The 21,748-nt window shown below is 35.8% G+C and overlaps 1 long non-coding RNA gene across 1 annotated transcript in view; it reads right to left on the bottom strand.

The window, feature by feature from the left end:
- The window catches only part of LOC144225921 (uncharacterized), a 64,527-nt gene that overhangs the window by 35,088 nt on the left and 7,691 nt on the right, over positions 1–21,748 (bottom strand). Inside the window, exon 2 of the long non-coding RNA XR_013333473.1 lies at positions 20,529–20,714. This is a non-coding gene — a long non-coding RNA (uncharacterized LOC144225921). The remainder of the gene's footprint in view (positions 1–20,528; positions 20,715–21,748) is intronic.

The raw sequence follows: 21,748 nt of genomic DNA on the forward strand, positions 1-21,748 counted from the left end.
AACAATATGGAACCTGTCGCCGTTCTTGTGACCTGTCACTTGTGGCCTTAACTACACATTAAAGCCATTCAACACAGACATCTGAATGGCTCAATTGGTTAAATATCCAATTCTTGGTTTCAACTCAAGTCATGGTCTCACAGCTTGTGGTTCAAACCCCATATCAGCCTCTGTACTGGTACTATGGAGCTTACTTAGGGTTCTCTCTCCCTCTCTCAGCCCCTTCACCACTCAAACTCTCTCTCTCTCTCAAAACAAATAAATAAACTTTTTTTTTTTTTAGAAAAAAGAGCCATTCAACAATCTTCTGAGGTTTTCTTCTCTTTCTTTTTGCAGTCCCTCAGCCTTCACTATGCTTTTCAGATCATGAAGTACAGATCTCTGGAGGTTTATTTTCTGAGTTTGTATTCTTGTTCTAGCATTTACTAACTTAGTGACCCTGAGCATCCTGCCTAACTTCAGTCTAAAATTACTCATCTATAGGATAAGGATGATAATAGTTATTAATATAGGTACAGGGACTACATAAATCATAGGAGTATTATACTGATTAAATGTATTAACAGAGCTAAAGTTTCTAGAAGCATTTTTTATATATATAAAGTGTTATGACCCCTTTTCTTAAGTAAATAAACTAGTTCCCTTCTACTCAGAGAAAATCAAAGCAACTCATTGTTAACTCCATTATTTTATCACATATTCTTCACAAATGTTTATATCTGTGTATGTATTTCTTTCCTTCTTCCCTATTTCAGAGGAAAATGTGCACTACTACAAAATAAGGTACACATAATATGTACAAGGTAATGTCTGTACAGGCAACTTGTAGTAGCTAAGGCATCCTACCACCCTGAGAAGGCTTTCAGGAAGAAGTGACACAGTTGGGTTTTGAAGAATGGATATGAGCCAGATGATAGCCTGGAGAAGACACTTTAGGCAAGAAGAATCTCATGTACAAACATGTAGGGATGTACATAGTATGCCATTTTGAGAACTATAACCATTTTAATGGAAAAAAGAATCCTTATGTGTGAATGGTGAATATATGTGGGGGGGTTCTCTTCTTTTTTTATATAGCACTTCTGAGCATTTTATTAGCTGAATTACAGTCTTGTTCATTCATTTTTTAAATCTATATCTTCTCCTCAAGTTGTACATCTCATGTGATTTGGAATGACATTGTATACTTCCTTTGGTTGCTCATAACATATACCACATTGTCAAATGTGTTGTAAGCCCTCAGTAAATGATTATTAAATAATTAATTTTTTGAAACCCAAAGATATTTGCATGGCTTCAGTCAATAATGTTTTTAGTAATCAAGAAAGAGTTCATTTAAATAGTCATGCTTTTAAGTTGACAGTAAACATGTAAACATGAGAGACATTAACATAAGTTGGAGCTTTGCATTATAGCTATAGTTAATAGAGATAGAACAATGAGTGCATGCAGAGAACATAATGATTTTATATGCTCTTATGCTAAAGTGATAACCCATACTACGATGCAACCAAAGTAATATAGTCTTTAAGATAAAAGTTCTTTCAGGGGCGCCTGGGTGGCTTAGTCGGTTAAGCGTCCGACTTTCGCTCAGGTCATGATCTTGCGGTTCATGGGTTCGAGCCCCGCGTCGGGCTCTGTGCTGACTGCCAGCTCAGAGCCTGGAGCCTGTTTCAGTCTGTGACTCCCTCTCTCTCTGACCCTCCCCTGCTCATGCTGTCTCTCTCTCTCTCCTAGAAATAAATAAAACATTAAAAAAATTAAAAAAAAAAAGATAAAAGTTCTTTTATTAAATGTATCCATGCTTACAAAATTTTGATGCATTTAAAACACAATGTTGACTAATGGTAACACTTATATTAAACTGAGTTTGCACAGTTATAAGGAGAAAAACTCCCCTAGAATAGCTTTTACTTCTGCGTTTCAAGTGCAGAAACTGCACTTGTCTGCAAAGTATGTCTTCTGCATCAGCAGCTTCCTCCTCTGTACTCCTTTCTGCTCCATATTGGAGTCATTATCCTTTCCACTTTAAGCCTCTAATGCCTTTCAACCTCCTGTGTCATATCACGCAATTGAAAGATGGAACCTAGCTAATGCAGTTTGAATATGCTCTTCTTAATGCCTCCACCATTTTGATACTTCTACTGCCTTTTTTTCATTTGCCCAGAGTCCTTTTTCTGAAACTCCCTTCATTTTGTGGACAAACAGGAAATGATGATAATATGAGTCATTTACATATAATGAATTTTGACAAATTACATATTAACATTAAAATACTTGAGTCAAATGTTCCTTCAGTCATGATTTCCATGTCAATTGTTTTTTTCCTCTGATGGCAAAATGGAAGATTTTTATTTCTGTCTAAGGAATTTAGGTTCCCCGCCAGTAAGTGAAGAAATGTGTAATTTGTGTTCTTCAGAGATATTCTGAAGTCATTGTGAAGTATGTAGTTTATGCAGATACACAAAAGCTTTAGTAAAATAAGATTCTGTAAGTAGCCTGCTCATTTGTTGTTGTCTCTTCTGGACACTCAAACCTTGACTCTAATGATCAGGAACAGTACATTCACTTCAAGTACTTAGGAGCACTTATCTACTTTAGACTTTGTGGAAATGGAAATAGAAATGTCAAATATAATTGAACCACTTTTTAAAATACCCTTATATAAGCATAAAAATGCATGGGTTGTGGCCCACCTTTTCCGAGTTAGTCTTCTGCCAGATTCTATGAATCTCCTTTGGAGATACCTACTATAATTTACCTGTGGATATAATTACTTGCTTCTTTCTGTGTGTCAGTTTAATTCTTCTAAAGATAATAAAATTTGTTACCCATTTATCCTGTACAAATCACAAGAGCCACTCTACATCTTTGGTAGTACACTACCCCACTCCTTTGATCAGTCCAATGTTTCCCTGACTGAAAATATCTTTCAGTGTATATTTTTCAAATTATTAACTCTGAACTTCTCCGCAGTATTTGTCTTCTTAGGTTCCTTACCTTGCCCATGTTCTTCACCCTTCATGATCTCTTTCTCCAGTTGGATTCATGATTCTATATGGTGGGGAGCTCTTCCTGCAAAGGAGCACCTGCACTCACCCTGACCATAGGCTGTCTGGACCAGGTCAGCACACCCTACCTGACCAGATCCCTCCCCTATGCTGTTGTCTGTCACAGATGCTCCACACATCCTGCTTATCTCTCCAGCGTGGCCTTGATCCCTGGAAGGCCCCAGGCCTATTGTCTGTGCTAGTGACAGCAACTCAGAACCCACCCAACCTGTTCCCAAGGCATCTGAACATCCTTCACCTCACAGGAACCTTACAACATCCCGGTAAGGAGGACAGAATGGGTTTCTGTGCCCAGTTTGCAGATGAGGAAGGGAAGCCTAAGAAAGGAAAGTGGCTTCCCAACACCACATGAGACAAGGGGGTAGAGGCTGAACTCACCCCAAGATCTGGCTAAATTCCCTTGTATTTACTGAGAACTACTACACTTTTGAAATAATAAATTCAGACATCCTCCTCTCTTATTGCAACTCCCTATTCCTCCAGCTTTTTCACTTTATTATTTCTCCACAGAATATGGGTGACTGCATGCCACAATAGTTAATGGCATAGTCTCTGAAGCCAGATTTCCTGGGTTTAAATCCCATCCCTATCACTTAATATATATATAACTTTGTGCAAGTTGGTTAGTATTGGAGGCCTTAATTTCCTCATCTACATATAAAAGGAAAATATAGCATCTAATTCACAAAAAACTAGCTCTCATAGGAGAGCTCTGATAGGTAGAGTAATAACATTTATTGAATACACATTATATGCACTATTTTACATGTTTTAATATGAATTAATTTAATTTTCAAAGCAATCCTATGAGTTAGATATGCTGACTTTTTCACTACAAACTGCTTCATCCATTTTTCTTATTTCCTTTTCAGCATAGTTTCTGTCTGGATGAAAATTTTTCCTCTACTATCTTGGGTTTAAATGAATGGGTGCCTGCAAATTAACTAACAAGAGACAGATTAACAGGGGAAAAGACAAAGTGTATTATTATGCAAATAGAAGAGAACAAAAGATGTGGTTTTCTGAACACCCAGAACTAAGGGTTTATTTACCAACTTTATAGAGGGAAACAAACAAATGGACTTTTAGGAAAGCAAACTGGTCTTTGTGGGAAACAAATGGAAAGTATGACAGCTTGTGATAATGTTTGTTGATGTGATCTCTCATCTTGGTGCTAATGATTAGTTTCCTCTCTAGGGGATTTATGGCAACTATGTGTTTTGAGAGCCAAATTTTGTCAACCAAAGAAATTTAGATGAGATTTGCTGGAATTGTTTAGTTTAAAATAATCTTTGTGCCAGTCTAGAGAACTGAGATTCTATACATTTCTAAGGCATTTAAATTTTATGCTAACAATCTCAAATACCACACAATATCATTCTGTTGCATGGTGAGGGTAGAATCACAGCTCTGGATTAAGCTAAGAATCTACTTTGTCCATTCCTACATTTAAGGGAGGGAATTTTGTAGAGTTTTTATACGATGTGCTAGTCTGTTCAGGCTGCCATAACAAAATATTGTAGACTGGGAATCTTAAACACATTTATTTTCTCACAATTCAGGAGGCTGGAGTTCTAGATCAAGGTCTGGCAGGATTGATTTTTGATGAGGGCTCTCTTCCTGGCTTGCAGACAGCCACTTTCTCATATGTTCTCATATGGTGAAAAGAGAGTGATCTCTGATGTCCCTTCCTCTTTTGTAAGAGCATCATTTCAATTTAATTACCTCTTTTGTGGCCTTATCTCCTGTAGGACTTCAACATACGAATTTGGGGGAAAACCCAGATATTTAGACCATAACACATGACCATACATGTGTTTACAGATAGGTAAATACATGTGTTTACAGATAGGTAAAACTGTTAACTCATGTAATAGAGTTGGCCCACACCTTCAACATAAACCACAATCCTTCGATTTTTTATTATTCATTTTTTTCCTCCCATTCTTCACAGTCACTATTTAAAGTCTTTACACTCCTCAATCTTTGACCATATCATCTCCACAGGTCCTGGGCCAATGACCTCTCTTATTTAAGTTATAAAATAGAAATATAACAATTTCTGTTAGGTAACTTGCAAAAATCTTTTCGTGTTCATTTAAAATACTTCAAATGAAAGAATTATTTACTCTTGCTTAAACTCTATTTGTTTTCTGGATGTTATCCTTTTCCATCTACTCAGGGATCACTTCTCACTCCTATAATTCACTGTTTCCTTCTACTGACACCTTCCAACCAGGACTTAAATATACTCTGTGTTACCGATTTTAAAGGTATAAAACAGAAAACTTCCCTAGCTTCCATGTCTTCCTTCAGCTACCAGCCTATCTCTCTCTATCCATTTACTACTTCAGAAACAAACTTCCTACAGTTTTGTGTGTACTTATTCTTTCCCCCTAGAATTCATTTCAAAACCCATTAACAGTCTGGCTTCAACCTCCACAATTCCACCAAAATGCTATGATCAGGAAAAGCAACTTGACAATATATTCAGGCGACTTTTCAATTTTGACCTTTGCTACATTTGATCCTGCTAACTTCATATTCCTTCTTGGAAGACCTTCTTCTCTTGCCTCTGAAGATACAACTGTCTTCTGGTTTCTAGCTGCCATTCTGGCATCTTGTATTCAATTGTTTTTGTGATGTCTTCTGACTTCCTGCAAAATGTTGGTGTTCCTAAGTATTCTATACTAGGCCCTCTTTTCTTCTTCCTCTACACACTTATATTTAATAATCTCATCCACTCCTATGATTTCAATTCTACCATATTGACTTTTTTTTAATTTCAAGTTTTTATTTAAATTCCAGTTAGTTAACATATATGGTAAGATTCATTACAGATGTAGAATTTATTGATTCATCACTTGCACATATAACATCCAGTGTTCATCACAACAAGGGCCCTCTTTAATACCTATCACCCATTTAGCTCACCCCCTGCCTACCTTCCTCCATCATGCCTCACTTTTCTCTCTTGGTTAAGAGTCTCCTATTGTTTGCTTCCCCGTCTCTTTTTTTCCTCTTCCCCTATGTTCATCCTCCTTTGTTTCTTAAATTCCACATATGAGTGAATCACATGGTAATTATCTTTCTCTGACTGACTTATTTTGCTTAGCATAATATACTCTAGCTCCATCCACATTGTTGCAAATGGCAATATTGCATTCCTTTTTGATGGTTGAGAAATATTCCATTTTATATATATGTGTGTGTCTGTACACCACATTTTCTTTACCTGTTGATTAGTCAATGGACATTTGGGCTCTTTCCATAGTTTGGCTAATGTTAATAATGCTGCTATAAACATCAGGGTACATGTGCCCCTTTGAATCAGTATTTTTGTATCCTTTGGTAAATACCTAATAGTGCAATTGCTGGGTTAAAGGGGAGCTCTATTTTTAACTTTGAGGAACCTCCATACTGTTTTCCAGAGTGGCTGCATCAGTTTGCATTCCTGCCAACAGTGTAAGAAGGCTTCCCTTTCTCTGCATCCTTGGCAACATCTGTTGTTTCCTGTGTTGTTAATTTTACCCATTCTGACATGTGTGAGGTGGTATCTCACGGTGTTTTTGATTTGTATCTCCCTGATGATGAGTGATGTTGAGCATCTTTTCATGTGTCTATTAGCCATCTGGATGTCTTCTTTGGAAAAAATGTCTGTTCATGTCTTCTGCCCATTTCTTAACTGGATTATTTATTTTGGGGGTGTTGAGTTTGATTCAACAAAGCAGGAAAAATATCCAGTGGGAAAAAAGTGTCTTCACCCCATAGACAAAAATAAATTCAAAATAAATCAAAGACCTAAATGTAAGACTGGAAACCATCAAAATCTTAGAGGAGAACATAGGCAGCAACCTCTTTGAGGTTGCAACTTCTTACTAGACGTGTCTCCTGAGGCAAGTGAACAAAAAGCAAAAATGAACTATTGGGACTTGATCAAGATAAAAAGCTTCTGCACAGCAAAGGAAACAATCAACAAAACTAAAAGACAACCTGAGGAATGGGAGAAGATATTTGCAAAAGATTTATCTGTATCCAAAATATATATAGGCTGATGAATTTAAGTTGTTTTATCTCCCTTCCATTTATCTTTCCTGAGGTTCATTCAGGAGTAAGCAGATTTATTCAATGGCCCACTCAATATTTCTGGATTTCCTACAAGGACATAATAGTCAACACAGAAAAAATAAGATTCATGTCATTTTATGCAAAACTACTCCTCCCCCACTGACTTATAACATAAATTCAGTCATTTACTCATGCTAGAAACCAAGAAATTATTCTCAAAATCCAGAAATAATATACTCAGACACTCATATCCATAATCTGTTCACTGCTATCTTTCTTATTTCCCTTGGTTAAATGATCACCATTAGACTAGTTGCCAAGGTATAAATACTGATGTCCTCCTTGCTCAATAATAATATAGCTCTTGTATTGCCAAGCAATTGTCTAAACACTTATACACATTTAACTCTCCTAACAAACGCACCAGGCACTGTTGTTGTCAGTTCTGCTTTACAGAGCTAGAGGGAGGGCTGGAACTAGGAGATGGCTCTATAGACAGTCTGAAAAGGATAGAATACCCAAAATATAAGATGAGAAATCATGAAATTCAAACATTAACTAAATAAAGTAAAATTAAATAAAGTGAAACAATATACACATTTCTCATTCTTTGTTGCAACCAGACTTTTGGAGGGATTTTCCCCCCTCTTCTCTTAATTTACCCAAATCCTCTAAAGTACAATTAAGCCAAACATCCTCTATAAAATCTTGCCTTAATTGATACTCATTGTTAAGATCTCCCCTTCCCAATGTTTTGTAACACCTATGACACTGCTCATTGCTCTTACAGGACCTAGATTTTGCTTTCAGAACAATCTGCTTAGTGACAAGGAAAAATTCCATTTGCATTTCTATCAAGAATAGAAGGGATAGTGTGGCAGATTTAGAAGGCTAACTAAAGAAAACAATTTCATACTAGAAGGAATTCTATTTAGACAAGAATGTTTTATACTGCTCCCTTGATGGTTTCAAGAAGAGGAAACAAAATTAAACAAAAAAAGTTCTTTCTTCCCTGATGATAAGCAGACATACTATATCTTTTGAAGCTTATCTCAGAATCTGGTTTTAGACTTGGTCTGGTCAAGAAAATTACTCAAGTCACATCTGTGTTTGTTCATTCATTAAGGGAGTTTTAAATGATGGACAAAATACAGAAAGATAGAACAAGCAAGAGATCTATTAGGTGAAAAAATGAATTTGGATTTTATTCTAATGAGGACCCAACACCAAACATGTTTTCAAACATCTTTAGCAAAACACCAAAAACTATAAGATCAATGATAGAGGAAGTTGTATCATAGCCCAAAAGTATAGACTGAAACACTCAGCTGACTCCATCTTTGGTATCATTCCTCCTCTTTGCCCCTCACTATCCCAAATCACAGTAAAAAGAACAAAGAAAATACCAACCTGAATATGAACCTGGATTTCTCTGGTTTTTTAATACTTACACCAAGAAGAATATCTATCTACCTACCTATTTTTAATATATGTACATATATAATTTTATAATGATTTATATATATAATTATAAAAGATTGAGACTGTAAATGTTTTTTTATGTACAACTTTATCTGCATTTCATGTATTATTTTAATTATGGTCCAAGGCATTTTATTATTTTTTTAATGTTTTACTTATTTCTGAGAGAGGGAGAGAGAGACAGCAGTGAGCAGGGGAGGGTCAGAGAGAGAGGGAGATACCAAATCCAAAATAGGCTCCAGGATCTGAGCTGGCTGTCAGCACAGAGCTTGATGTGGGGTTCAAACCCACGAACTGTGAGATCATGACCTGAGCTGAAGATGGACGCTTAACCAACTGAGCCACCCAGGCACCCCAGTCAAAGGCATTTTAAAATGTCTTTTGAATTTACATAGAAGTGAGTTCAATTTATCCTTCAGTTTATTGTAAACTAACATTATCATTCCTTACAAGGCTTTTCTCTTTATTATTATTTTGTTACTTTCAATTCCACCTCTCATGCCAGTCACTCTTCTCTTTAGGCATCCACTCTAATGGGCTTGATGTTTGGTTTTCAATATGCATGTATCTTTGGATATAGTATTTGTAATTACAGTGTTTATTTTACATAGGATGTACTGTGCTATAAACTTATTCTCTCTCTCTCTCTCTTTTTAATTTGTTTTAATGTTTTTTATTTATTTCTAGGAGAGAGAGAGAGAGACAGCATGAACAGGGGAAGGTCAGAGAGAGAGGGAGTCACAGACTCTGAAACAGGCTCCAGGCTCTGAGCTGGCAGTCNAAGTTCATTTTTTTCTATACGGTATGTCTTTTGTAAGAGACATACCATAAAAGACACTGTTTACCTCTTTACCTATTCTAGACTCTTCTGTCCTGTGGAAGTGGCTTCTTGCTTTTGTTCTGTGATGGGGGGTGGGGGGGGGCTTTCACCCTGCTTACCTATTCTGGATGCTTTTGTCCTAAGCCTGTTAACCCATTGGTGCAAACTCAGGGAATTCATAAACTTAATCCCCACAATATTACTTAGCCATTTCCCTAAAAATGGGCATAGCCTATGTTTCTTTCAATTCTCTACTACCATGGGGTATAGAAGTGCCATGCTGACAAGATTTGTTATGATTAGAAGAAATAATAAATGTAAAATGCTTAGAAAGTTGCTTGACACCCAGAAAGAGCTATATATATATATGATGAGAGAGCATAAGGCAAGCTGACAGACTGCAAACACCACCCCACCACACCATAAAGATGGGATATGTTTTATATTCCTCAGCACTCCTGGCTGCCCAAGAACAGAGGAAAGGGGAAAAACAAATGGTTAGCTGATAGAGATCATAGTCCTGTAGGACCTAAGTCTCCATCTCCCTTCCATAGTAATATGGGAAACAAGGGTAGAAGGAAATGGCAGATAGAAATAAATTTCCTTATAACCTGCAGCCCATGGACAAATACTTGAGGCTGGCAGAGTAAAATGTTTCTCCAGGAACTCCTTACTGTCTTAACATTAATGTTTTGCTAGAGGGAAAAACAACCTTAGCTTGACAAATAGCTCACTCCAGTATCTTAGGAGTCTTCTTTAGCATATGAAAATCTCACTGGAAACTTCCCTTGGACTTTACCTTACCCCCAACCCCACAGTATAAAACCAATCTCTCCTCATGGTCCTGGGGCAACTCTTCCTGCCCACAGGTCCTGTCCCTATGCTTCAATAACGTCACCTTTTGGCACCAAAGATGGCTTCAAGAATTCTTTCTTGGCTATCGGTTCTGGACCCCATGAATCCCACTGTCGCTTCCAAAAAAACCTCATCTATCTATCTATCTATCTATCTATCATCTATTTTTTTTTAACTGAAAAACATTTTGATTATAGCTACTGAGCTCTCATGGCCAAAAGCGCCTTCCAAATCCACTTGAAAGAAAAGGTCAGAGCCACATGTCATCACACATCCTGCTGCGCACAGCACCTCCTCCATCATTTTCCTCCAAGTTCTGTCCACCCTACCAACATTTTAATCATGGCATTCTCCAGAAGGTAGGGAATGGAGTAGAGAGCTAGGTGATGCATCGACCCTGAGTACTCCCCGATGCTGTACTGAAGCCTTTTGTCACCAAGACAGAGTTCCAAATGGGCCCAGAGCAGACCAGGCCTCAGCTTGTAGCACCACACCTGAGTTAATTCTCCTGCCAGGAAGTCATGCTTCTTCTAATTCCAGAGAAGAAAGAACTAGACTCTCTTTGAAGAGGTTGTTACAAACATTTTCATGGTAACCAAATTACTGGCATCCAGGCTGTTGTTAACTAACCACATCTCCACATACCAGGGAACCAGTGAGAAACAATACAAGGGGAAATCAACAGTTTAGGGTTTACTTAGCAGGAGCAGTAATATTTAATAAGACAAAAAAAGAGAAACTTCTGATAGGCTACTTTTTGCTTCCAAAATCTTTTAGAGACACTGCTGCCTGCAAATATGCCACAAATATGGGATGATTAAACAAGCAGTGGATGGAGAGTAGGTTCTGCTGAGTTCTCTCAGGGCTCTGGAACCCTCTGGTGGCATAATCTCAGACACTGTATTCTTACTCTTGATTCAGTCTCCACATCTGTAGCATGAAGACATTAGATGATTTTTTATGTCTTCTTCAAAGAAACTAGACTCCATGGGGAAGCTAAGGTGGAAAACTAATAACTAAACTGAAAACCGTACTGTAGGAAGGGAAGCTGACATATAAAGAGAATACTGGCAATGATATAAACTAGCAAATGGCAGTTGTTCATTTCGTGTAGCATTCCAGGTACTCTGTGAGGCACTACTTGAAATTTTGCTGCCAGAAGCAATCAATACTTTATACTCTTATGCATTTACTTTTTCTCTTCTGGAAGGCTTTTGGAACTATCTTGTTTGCAATTTCCCTGGGCTAATCTAGTGAATCATGGCTACAGATCTGCATTGCTCTAAGGATAGGCTTATGAAACACGGAAGACTCCCTAATTTCAGGACCATTAAGACTGCTGCAGAATCACCTGCATTTGATTAGATTCAGATAAGTTTTGCTTTGATTTATCTGGACATCATACTTCACAAAATGACCCAGGATTAGTTTGGAATTCATGTAACATGAAGATAGTTGTATACAGGGGTAAATGGTTCCCTTCTTGCTACTTGCTTTTGGTCTGGCTCAAACCTGCAGTGGTTTCTAAGCTGTTTTATCATTGCTAAGTCCCAGCCTAGTGCAGAGCTAACTGAGGTGATCTAGTTATTTCTCCTTGGGCAACCTATTGTCTGTTCTTTGCAGTCGTCATATTTGATCTAAATGGAAATCCACACCCACAGTGTATAATACAATACAATACAATACAATACAATACAATACAATACAATACAATACAATACAATATTTGGAATGTATGAAACTTAGAAAAACCCAAACCATTCTTTTTATTCTCACCTGCACCCCCTACCCACTTGCTGGCCATCTCTCATTTTCTCCCCTGTACTCTTTTTGGGACCTGTTCAGAAAACTTCTACTCACTGAATCTGAAGGAGGAGAGGAATATATTGTGTTAAAAGTGTGATGACCTGGCTTGACCCTCAGTTTAGTGCATGGACCTTGTCCCTGCAGCCATCTTTATTTCAATCTGATAGAAGCCTTTAGTACCTCAATTTCCCCACTTCTGATGACGCTTACTCCATGATTGATAATATTTTCCTAAGAGGAATGTCTAGGGTATTCTATGTTCACCCTAAATATTTTCCCTCACTAGCATGAATATGTTTTCCAAGTGAGTACATCCTTACTTCTGAGCCAGAACTCTTCAGAGTGTATTCCTACACAAATTATCTTCTATAGTAAGTCCCTTACAATACTAAATAAATGCCTTAGGGGTCAGGATGATTGGCAATATTACCTCTGTAAGGGAACAATTAAAATAAGTAAATTATACCTTTACGGTCAGGAGGATGGCTATTGATTATGCCATTTATTTTCCACTAAATTACTTCTAACACTAACTTTTTCTCTTACTGATGTATAGCCTAACAATATACTGTCAATACTTTTACATTTATACACAGAAGAAAACTTTCATATTCAATTTGACCATGAAATGTGACTGTTTAATGAAAGATAAGTGAAGAAGCAAATGGTATCTGGGGTATCTTTTTAACCCACAATATCTGACATAGGTGAAAAAAATAAAGTGAATATATCCAAGTACCTCCAAAGTTTAAGTAGATCCTAAAGGTAGCTCTGATTAAAACAATCTAGAAACAAATCCTTTCTCCTTTTCTGACAACAATAACTGTATTTTTTATATCCAAGATTTTTTACCTGTGGAAGAACAGTGGTTTTTGGCCTGGTAATAAAACTGGTAATAACACCATATTTCTGTTCCACTCCTACCAATTCTACTAGTCTGACATTTTCCTCAACCTCTATTCTGCTTTCATTCATTCCAAAAAACACAAGGCATGATTTCAACCTTCCCCTGGAGGATGTGCAAATTGATACAAATCTTCTGAAGGGTAATCACACAACACTTGTTAAATAATACAGCCATACCTTACAACCAAGCATAAAGTATTTGTCCTACAAGTTATCCACCCTAAGAGAAACACCAGCCTAATGAAGACAAAGAGACTTGTCCAAGAACACCTGTTGTAGTTTTCTTTCTAACAACAAAAATTGGAAAGAACCTCTCAGATTTGAGCAAAGGTGTTATCACTGAAGGTGGTCAGAACTGAATAAATTTGATATAGGCCTAGTGAACAGCATGTGTTGATTGCTAACATAAGGGTGAGAGGTAAAGCACCAATCCTAGAGGTCTCAAGAACCTTTGGCCCAAGAAACCTGGAAGAATAAAGTTGCCATTTATTAAGATAAGGAAATCTGTGGTTACAGCTACTTTGAGTGGTGGTGATAGAAGGGGGGAATCAAGAGCTAGTTTTTTATTATGTTTTAGGTGCCTTTTAGAAATATGTATAGAGATGTCAAGTAGATAATTGAATATATAAATCTGGAGCTCAAAAGAGAAGCCTAGGCTAATGGCATATATTGGGGGAATACTTAACAAATATATGGTATTTATAGACATATGATTGGGTGAGTTCATCTAGGGATTAAATGTAGAGAAGAATCTCAGAATTTAAAAGACAGGAGGATAAGTAGAATCAAATAGGAAGGAGAAAGAGTAGTAGGTAAGGTGGAAAGCCATGAAGGTTATCTAAGAAGGCAAGTGAAAGAACAAGGTGCAAAAAGGGAGTGATTAATTGAGTTAAAACTTGAAAATGCTAAATCGATGTCAAATTGTGTGTTAAATTTTGAAAACAGCATCTGTGTTCATTTTAAGTCAAATTTTCAAAAATTACTGGAATATGTCAAGAACCTGAAATATTTAAAGCATTAAAGAGTAACCAGGTAATCTGTGTGGCTCATGGCTTTAACAACTTCCCTATTTGCAAAGCAAAGTGTGCTGTTGAAATTTTATTAAGGCATTTACATAATTCAAACTTTTTATGAAGAGAAAACAAGTTCTCTTTTCAAAGGTTTTCATGTGATTTTGGAACCAACTACAGATTTAAGTTGCCAATTCATTTGTTCAGAATGGTTATACAAATGAAATTCTGATAGCTTGGAGCATGTCTGACATGAGTAAACTTGTTTGTTAGGTGGCTGGGTGAGCTTCCAGTATCAGGAGGTTTAGAGATATTTTTGAAAGACTTCCAATTGACCTGAATCTCATACATGTTTGCACATGTCAATAGGCAGGCAGTTTGTACTTTTTCTTTTTTTTTTAGATTTTGATCCTGCACCAACTCCTCAATTGCTTATTGCTACTAGAGACAATCATAAAGCTATGTAATTAATTTAAATGGTTCTATAAATTAATATTCTCCAATTGTAATTCAATTCTTGAGGCTTCCTGAGAATCTTTCTAGGTTTCTCTATTATTATTATTTCTATTTTTCTGTGTTCTCCATTTGATTAAAATCTTTAACCCCTTTATACTTCAAAAATATCTTTCAAAACTAATAAAATTCATATTATGCAAACTCTTCTCCCCACAAAATCTACACATTTACATCCATACTATCCTTGCTTCCTTTCCTCCTGCTTGTGGAAATGATATCACCTATCTACATAAGCTGTACTCTGATAACCACATTCTGGATGGCCCCTCATTTGGAGACCTCCGTCTATATTGTTAGTTTTCTTTCCTATATTTTCAAACTTTTCTTCTTCATTGGTTTGTTTTCATTGATATTTAAACCCTTTAGACCACTTTATTTTTTTAATGAAAGATTCCTATCCTTTGTCTTCTCTGACATTACATTCACTCCCTTGGTTTGCTTCCTCTTTTTGGCCATTTCTTCTCCATTTGCATGCTGTTCTGACTTTCCTTTAAATGTTGGTTTTCCTGAAAATCATGACTTAACCCTTCTTCTTCTTGCATTTAAGACATTCTCCCTGGGTAGATTCATCCACTGTCGTGGTTTCTATTTTGATGCCATGATGACATTTATCTTTCAGGCAAAACCAAACTAAAATCATAATTACTGCTACTAATTATAAAGTATAAACTTTATAAAAAGTGCTGAATTAGAAGTCAAGAAATGATGTTTCCAGTACTGTGTCTACTATTCATGATTAGAACATGACTTTAGGAAAGTAATAAATTTCCCTTTAAAGATTTGATTTTTTTTAATTGGAATTAAGGGGTGCCTGGGTGGGTGGCTCAGTTGCCCAAGTGTCCAACTCTTGATTTCAGCTCAGGTCATGATCTCACAGTTCATGAGTTGGAGTCCACTCTGTCAGTGCAGTTCTTGCTTGAGATTCTCTCTCTCCCTTTCTGTCCTTCCCCCACTCATTCTCTCTCTCTCTCTCAATCTCTCAAAAATAAATAAATAAAGTTTAAAAGTAGGAATTAAAAGGCTTCTACTTATAGACAAAGTGGTTTTGAAATAGAGTAAGATTATTAAAGAGCAGTGAAAAATATATAAAGGTATATGAATATAGAAGTTTTATGAGTATATGAAATTTGTACATATATATCAATGATTTTGTACACATGTATGTTATAGGACTATAAAATGTAATTCATCATATAAGACATTACTGTTCTGCTTAGAATTTTAAAATACATATTTTTCTAATCTGAATGAGTTTATTTTATTCTGCATGTGCTTAGAATACAATGCTTTGAAAAGCTATGAAGCAGTCCGTATGTTCTCCGTAATACACAAATGGAAAGTATAGATAGATATTGAATAATTTGTCTAAGATTATACATATAGTAAATGACAGAAGTGTAGTTGGACACAAAACTTACATACAAAAAAGCTTTCATTTCCTGCTACATTATCAGACCTCAGTCATGCTTTCAAGAGGAGTCCACTTTTAATCATCTGTTTCTAGTTCACTTTTTTTTCCTGGTGATTGCCATCAAATTTCTACTTTATATATTTATACTTCCATTACTTGATTTATTAATTTTTAATATCTATTCATTTTCCCTTGAGAATGATGGAGGATTCTTGCTCATTTATAGTTTTCACTTAATTTTCTCTACTTTTATTTTTTAAATTATTATTTTATTCAGCAGCATGGTAAATTAGAAGTTAATTTTTTTGCTTATAATATTCAAATGTGAGGCAATTTCCCTCCATTCATGGGGGGCCCTTTCAGTTTTGTGGCTCTATCATCCCAGAGATAGATATTCACTATCCTCTGAATGCAACCAGTAGAACGCAAAAGAGTATGAAAAGCGACATTCACTTCTTAAAGCCCTTTGCCTGCAAGTGACATACATATCACTTATGATCTCATTAAACTGGCAAGTGCTAGTGGCACAGCTAAACCACGGCAGATAATGAAAGCAAGTGCTAGGCTGGACAGCTGCTTCCCAAAAATAACTCTGTGGAAATGGAAGCATGAATTCTGGTGTACAGCTGAAAGTCTCTGCCTTCATTTTCATTGCTACACTAAGGATCATATTTATAATCAGCTTTAGAGAAGCTCTTTCAATTATAAATTTGTTATTTCCACTTCTAGGTCATTGCCACAGCTGTCCTTTGCCTCTACACACAAACATGAGGGTGGTAGACTGGATGCAGGACACTGCAGTTCAGCATATAGTTTTTGAAATAATAACATCAATTACTATCACTGCCCCACAAGTCCATTCTTCATACCTGGTGACTCTTTATGGTCCCTCTAGGATACAGATTGGTTTCATCTGTCATATAAGGAACACCTACTTCATTTGCTTTATGCCTTCAAACTCTAGTCTACTGATATGCTATACTTCTTGTTCTCAATTCCACTATGGATTTGGTGCATTTTCATGCTCATTGCAGTGGGATTCAGGAGGGAAGATCAGTAAATGGTGTGTGCTCCATTTGCCACAGAGAACTGAAATACAAACCAGTATCTTTTTGAGGCCATAGATACTACACTTTCAGAAAAACATTTGCTTGTCATTGCTTATTTTATCATTTGTCATTTACACTAGGTTTATTAGGAATATTTTGAAGTGCTGTTTAAAATTTTAAAGTTAGTATTATATAATACTATATATTATTGTAATAAGGTGAGCAGGAGCATAAAAAACATCAAACCTAGTTCATCATTTTGGGGTTTTTTTTTATCTTTATAAATAGAGTAGCATAAGTAAATAGCTCTATATTTATCAACTATCATCTGTATATTTTTATTTGAATCTCATATCAAAATGTTATCCCATCCAATATTTTACCAGATTCCTATGCAAATTGGACAAATGAGTCCAAATTAGACAATGAAACTGTCCAGTAACTCACATTAAATACTTTACATTCCATTCAATTTCTTACAGTAATGTAGAATTGAGCCAAAATTGAATGTACAGTTGCTTAACAGGATGAAGTAGAAAATGTGTTCCTTTACCTGATTACAGCAGAGAAATCATTTGGTCATTTTTTTCCTGAGTACCAGCCAAATAAATCTGACTGAAATTTGTTGAAATTACTGATTGATCTTTCAGTTATCTGAGCCCTTTCGAAGAGCTGTAAGGGACTTAAAATTAGTCTGTAAGAGTAACATAGGAATGAAGTAATTTCATTAGAGAAATTTGATCTGAGGTATGATATTCAGTCCATATCTCTGTAGTCTCAGATATTTTAACTCTTATCTGTCCAAAGTAACATAACAGTACTACAAACAGTGATTACTGTTTTTCTCCCTTAATCAATCTAATTTTAAATATTAATTACAGCTCTATCTCCCAATAAAAACATAATATCTTTATGCAATTGGGCAATTCAATTTGCCATGTAAGAAGACAGGTGTCTGGCTCTAACTTTTCCCAGTAAGACAAAGACAGAAACTAATATTAAGAGGTAAACACTATGAAAAGTAATAATAGAATTAAAAAACTAATGAAGATTTTTACTAAAGCACTAAGTATATTTATTGTGAGTTCTGCTAGAATTATTAAAGTTCTTCAATCCATATACTAAAATGTTTGGTTTCGATGTTGTTGTTTTTTTTACTTTATTTAAATTCCAGTTAGTTAACATACAGTGTAATTATTAGTTTTGGGTGTACAATACAGAGATTCAACTCTTCCATACATTACCCTATGCTCGTTGCAATAAGTGCACTTCTTAATCCTCATCACCTATTTAACCCATCCCCCGACCCATCTCCTCTCTAGTAACCATCACTGTGTTCTAGATAGTTAAGAATCTGTTTCCTGGTTTGTCTCTCTATCTCTTTTTCTTTTGTTCATTTGTTTTGTTTCTTAAATTCCACTTATGAGTAAAATCATATGGTATTTGTCTTTCTCTAAATTATTTCATTTAGCATTATACCTTCTAGCTCCATCCATGTGGTTGCAAATGGCAAGATTTCATTCTTTTTATGGCTGAATAATATTCCATTGTACATATACCACATCTTTATCCATTGATCAATTGACGGACACTTGGGCTGCTTCCATATCTTGGCTATTGTAAATAATGTTGCTATAAACATAGGGGTGCATGGATCCTTTTGAACTAGTGTTTTTGTATTCTTTGGGAAAATACCCAGTAGTGCTATTGCTGGGTTATAAGTTCTATTTTTAAGTTTTGGAGGAACTCCCATACGGTTTTCCATAGTGGGTGCACTGTTTGCATTCCTACCAACAGTGCATGAGTGTTCCTTTTCCTCCACATTCTCATCAATACCTGTTGTTTCCTGTGCTGTTGATTTTGGTCATTTTGATAGGTGTGAGGTGATACCTCATTGTAGTTTTCATTTGCATTTCCCTCATGAGAAGTGATGATAAGCATCTTTCCATGTGTCTATTGGCCATCTGGATGTCTTCTTTGAAGAAATGTCTGTTCATGTCTTCTGCTTATTTTCTAATTGGGCTAGTTGTTTTTGGGGGGTTTTGAGTTTTCTAAGTTCTTCACATATTTTGGATATAAGCCCTTTATCAGATATGTCATTTGCAAATATATAAAATGTCTGATTTTGAATTCCAACCTTGATACTACTAACTGTGAGGCCTTGAGCAAATTACTGAGGCTGATCTCCAGCCTCAGCATCCTCACCTTTAAAATGGGGATGATGTGATCTCATGGTTTGTGGGTTCAAAGCCCCACATCGGGCTCTGTGCTGACAGCTAACTCAGAGCCAGGAGCCAGTCTTCGGATTCTGTGTCTCCCTCTCTCTCTCTCTGTCCCCTGCTCATGCTGTCTCTCTCTCTCTCAAAAATAAACAAAACATAAAACCATAAAAAGAATAAAATGGGGATGATTATGATGATGATAATGATGATGATACCTAAGTTATAAATTTATTGAGATGATTGTATGAGATAATAAAAGTAAGCAATTCCTGGAATATGGTGAGTGCACAGTAAATATTAGCTGATTATGATGATAATGATATTCAATTTTCAATCCACTAAATATTAGAGCTGTAAATGTTTAGTATATTAATAAAGTCTCAGAAATTTGGATATCTTTTTTCAATTTAACTGATATTCAAGTGTTGAGGGAAAAGCTGATAATTGATTGTGATACAAAAGCTCATGAATTCCAGGATGGACTGTGGGCACTCTGTATGTTGTCACTGACCATTCATTTCATTGACTACAATCTAGGATGAGAAATGCTAGTGTTTTTTTTGGGGGGGGGTGAGATATGGGGAAGGGTTATTCCTTATAAGTGCCTCATCTTATTTGGCTGCCATTTCAGTTTGGGCAGAATGAGAAAAAGAACTGCAAACAGCACAGTGTGGAAAAGAAAAGTAAAATTTAAGATAAGGTGGGGTTTGTTGGCTTATTTAAGAGGTTCAAACCTCATATATTTCAACTTCATATAAATAAGTTGAAGCACAAATTATACTGATCTCACTCTGAGTTGTAATAGTCTTCAAGTTATCTCTCTAAAAGTGGACATAAATTGAAATCCAGTCTTTATCTGGGAATGATGGGAAATTGGTGCTTTACTTAAAAATGTATAGACTATGAGCTACTTGTGTTTGGTAAATTACTCATTTAACAAGTATTGGATACTCCATTTAAATGACTTTCCAGACACAGTGATAATCTAAGTGATATCTGTTCAGAGAAAGGCAAAATCAACATGTACAGCTAAGGCCTGAAAAGATGAGAAATGACTCTTGAGTTATGTTCTAGAATGTGGGTAAGATTTAGATACTTGTAGAAATGTGAAGAGGGAATTTGAGGTCTTGATATCAAAATGAGCAAAAGATATGAGTGAAGCCTAGGGAGAGTCTGGGATGCTGTAGAGGTGAGATGATGAGTAGACACTGAGACTCTGAGTCTAATATTACAGACAAGTTTACAGGGAAGTCAGAGTTGTTCAAATAAGAGATTAAGAACATGAAAGAAGTCTTTAAAATAATCCACTTACGGGGCGCCTGGGTGGCTTAGTCTGTTAAGCATCCGACTTTCGCTTAGGTCATGATCTCGCGGTTCGTGGGTTCGGGCCCCGCGTCGGGCTCTGTGCTGACTGCCAGCTCAGAGCCTGGAGCCTGTTTCAGTCTGTGACTCCCTCTCTCTGACCCTCCCCTGCTCACGCTGTCTCTCTCTCTCTCTCCTAGAAATAAATAAAAAATAAAATAAAATAAAATAATCCACTTAGTTAATTGCACAAACAAGAAATTGAAGACAAGAAGTCTAAAAATAAGAATCATCAAAAATATAATATTAAAAATGATATTTTAAAGGCTTTGGATAGGATAGAAAGGGAGGGGTAGAGAGGAAATGTGAGGAAATAAGAAACATATTGATTAATCAACTATAGAATATCAAACAGCAGGAAGAAAGAAGTCACTGAGGCTTGAGCATGGTTATTATTGACAGAAATGGGACAGTTTAGAAAGAAAGCAAATTTGTTGGTCTAGATAGTACGTTCCTTTTTGAATTTGGTACATTTTAATTGACATGCACCTGTTGAAATATGGATGTGAAGATAATAAACATTTTTTAAATCCTTCTCAGTATCTAGCTTAGTGCTACAAGCAAAAAAGTACTTAGATAACATTTATTAAATAAACTAATTTGAAGATTTTTATTTGAATTGTGACATTCTATCATTATGTGCATAGGACAATTTGTATCACCAAAACAATGATTTTATGTTGTATAAAAATTGAGTAACTTATAAAATATATGCTACTAAGTAACCAGACATTTAATTACATATTTTATCAAACTGACCTTCTTCTATATTCTTCATATGAAATAATTTCCAGAGACATCACAATTTATAGCTCCATTTAAAGTTCTAAGATTCCTTTCTAACCATTTCACTTCTAATAAGGAAAGAGTAACTGGTTAAGTGATGAAATCATCACCTCACATAAACAATTATAATATTTTACTAAAAAATTCACAAAATAATTTACAATTAGTCTTCATCATCTAGATGCAAAATTGTTTTAGTGATATGCAGTGACAGTTTTTAGATTCTAGTTTATTTTCCTGTAACATTTATTAGGACATGATTTTTCATAGTTATGTCTCCTAATAAACTTTCAAATGAGATATAAATTGTACTGTAAAGAGGTTTCAGTGATGTCAGACTGTCAGAAAAAATACATCATTAGAGCTCTACTTAACGTTTCCTTC

This window comes from Crocuta crocuta, unplaced genomic scaffold (assembly GCF_008692635.1).
Source record: "Crocuta crocuta isolate KB4526 unplaced genomic scaffold, BGI_CrCroc_1.0 scaffold131, whole genome shotgun sequence".
In the NCBI taxonomy this organism is placed as follows: domain Eukaryota; kingdom Metazoa; phylum Chordata; class Mammalia; order Carnivora; family Hyaenidae; genus Crocuta; species Crocuta crocuta.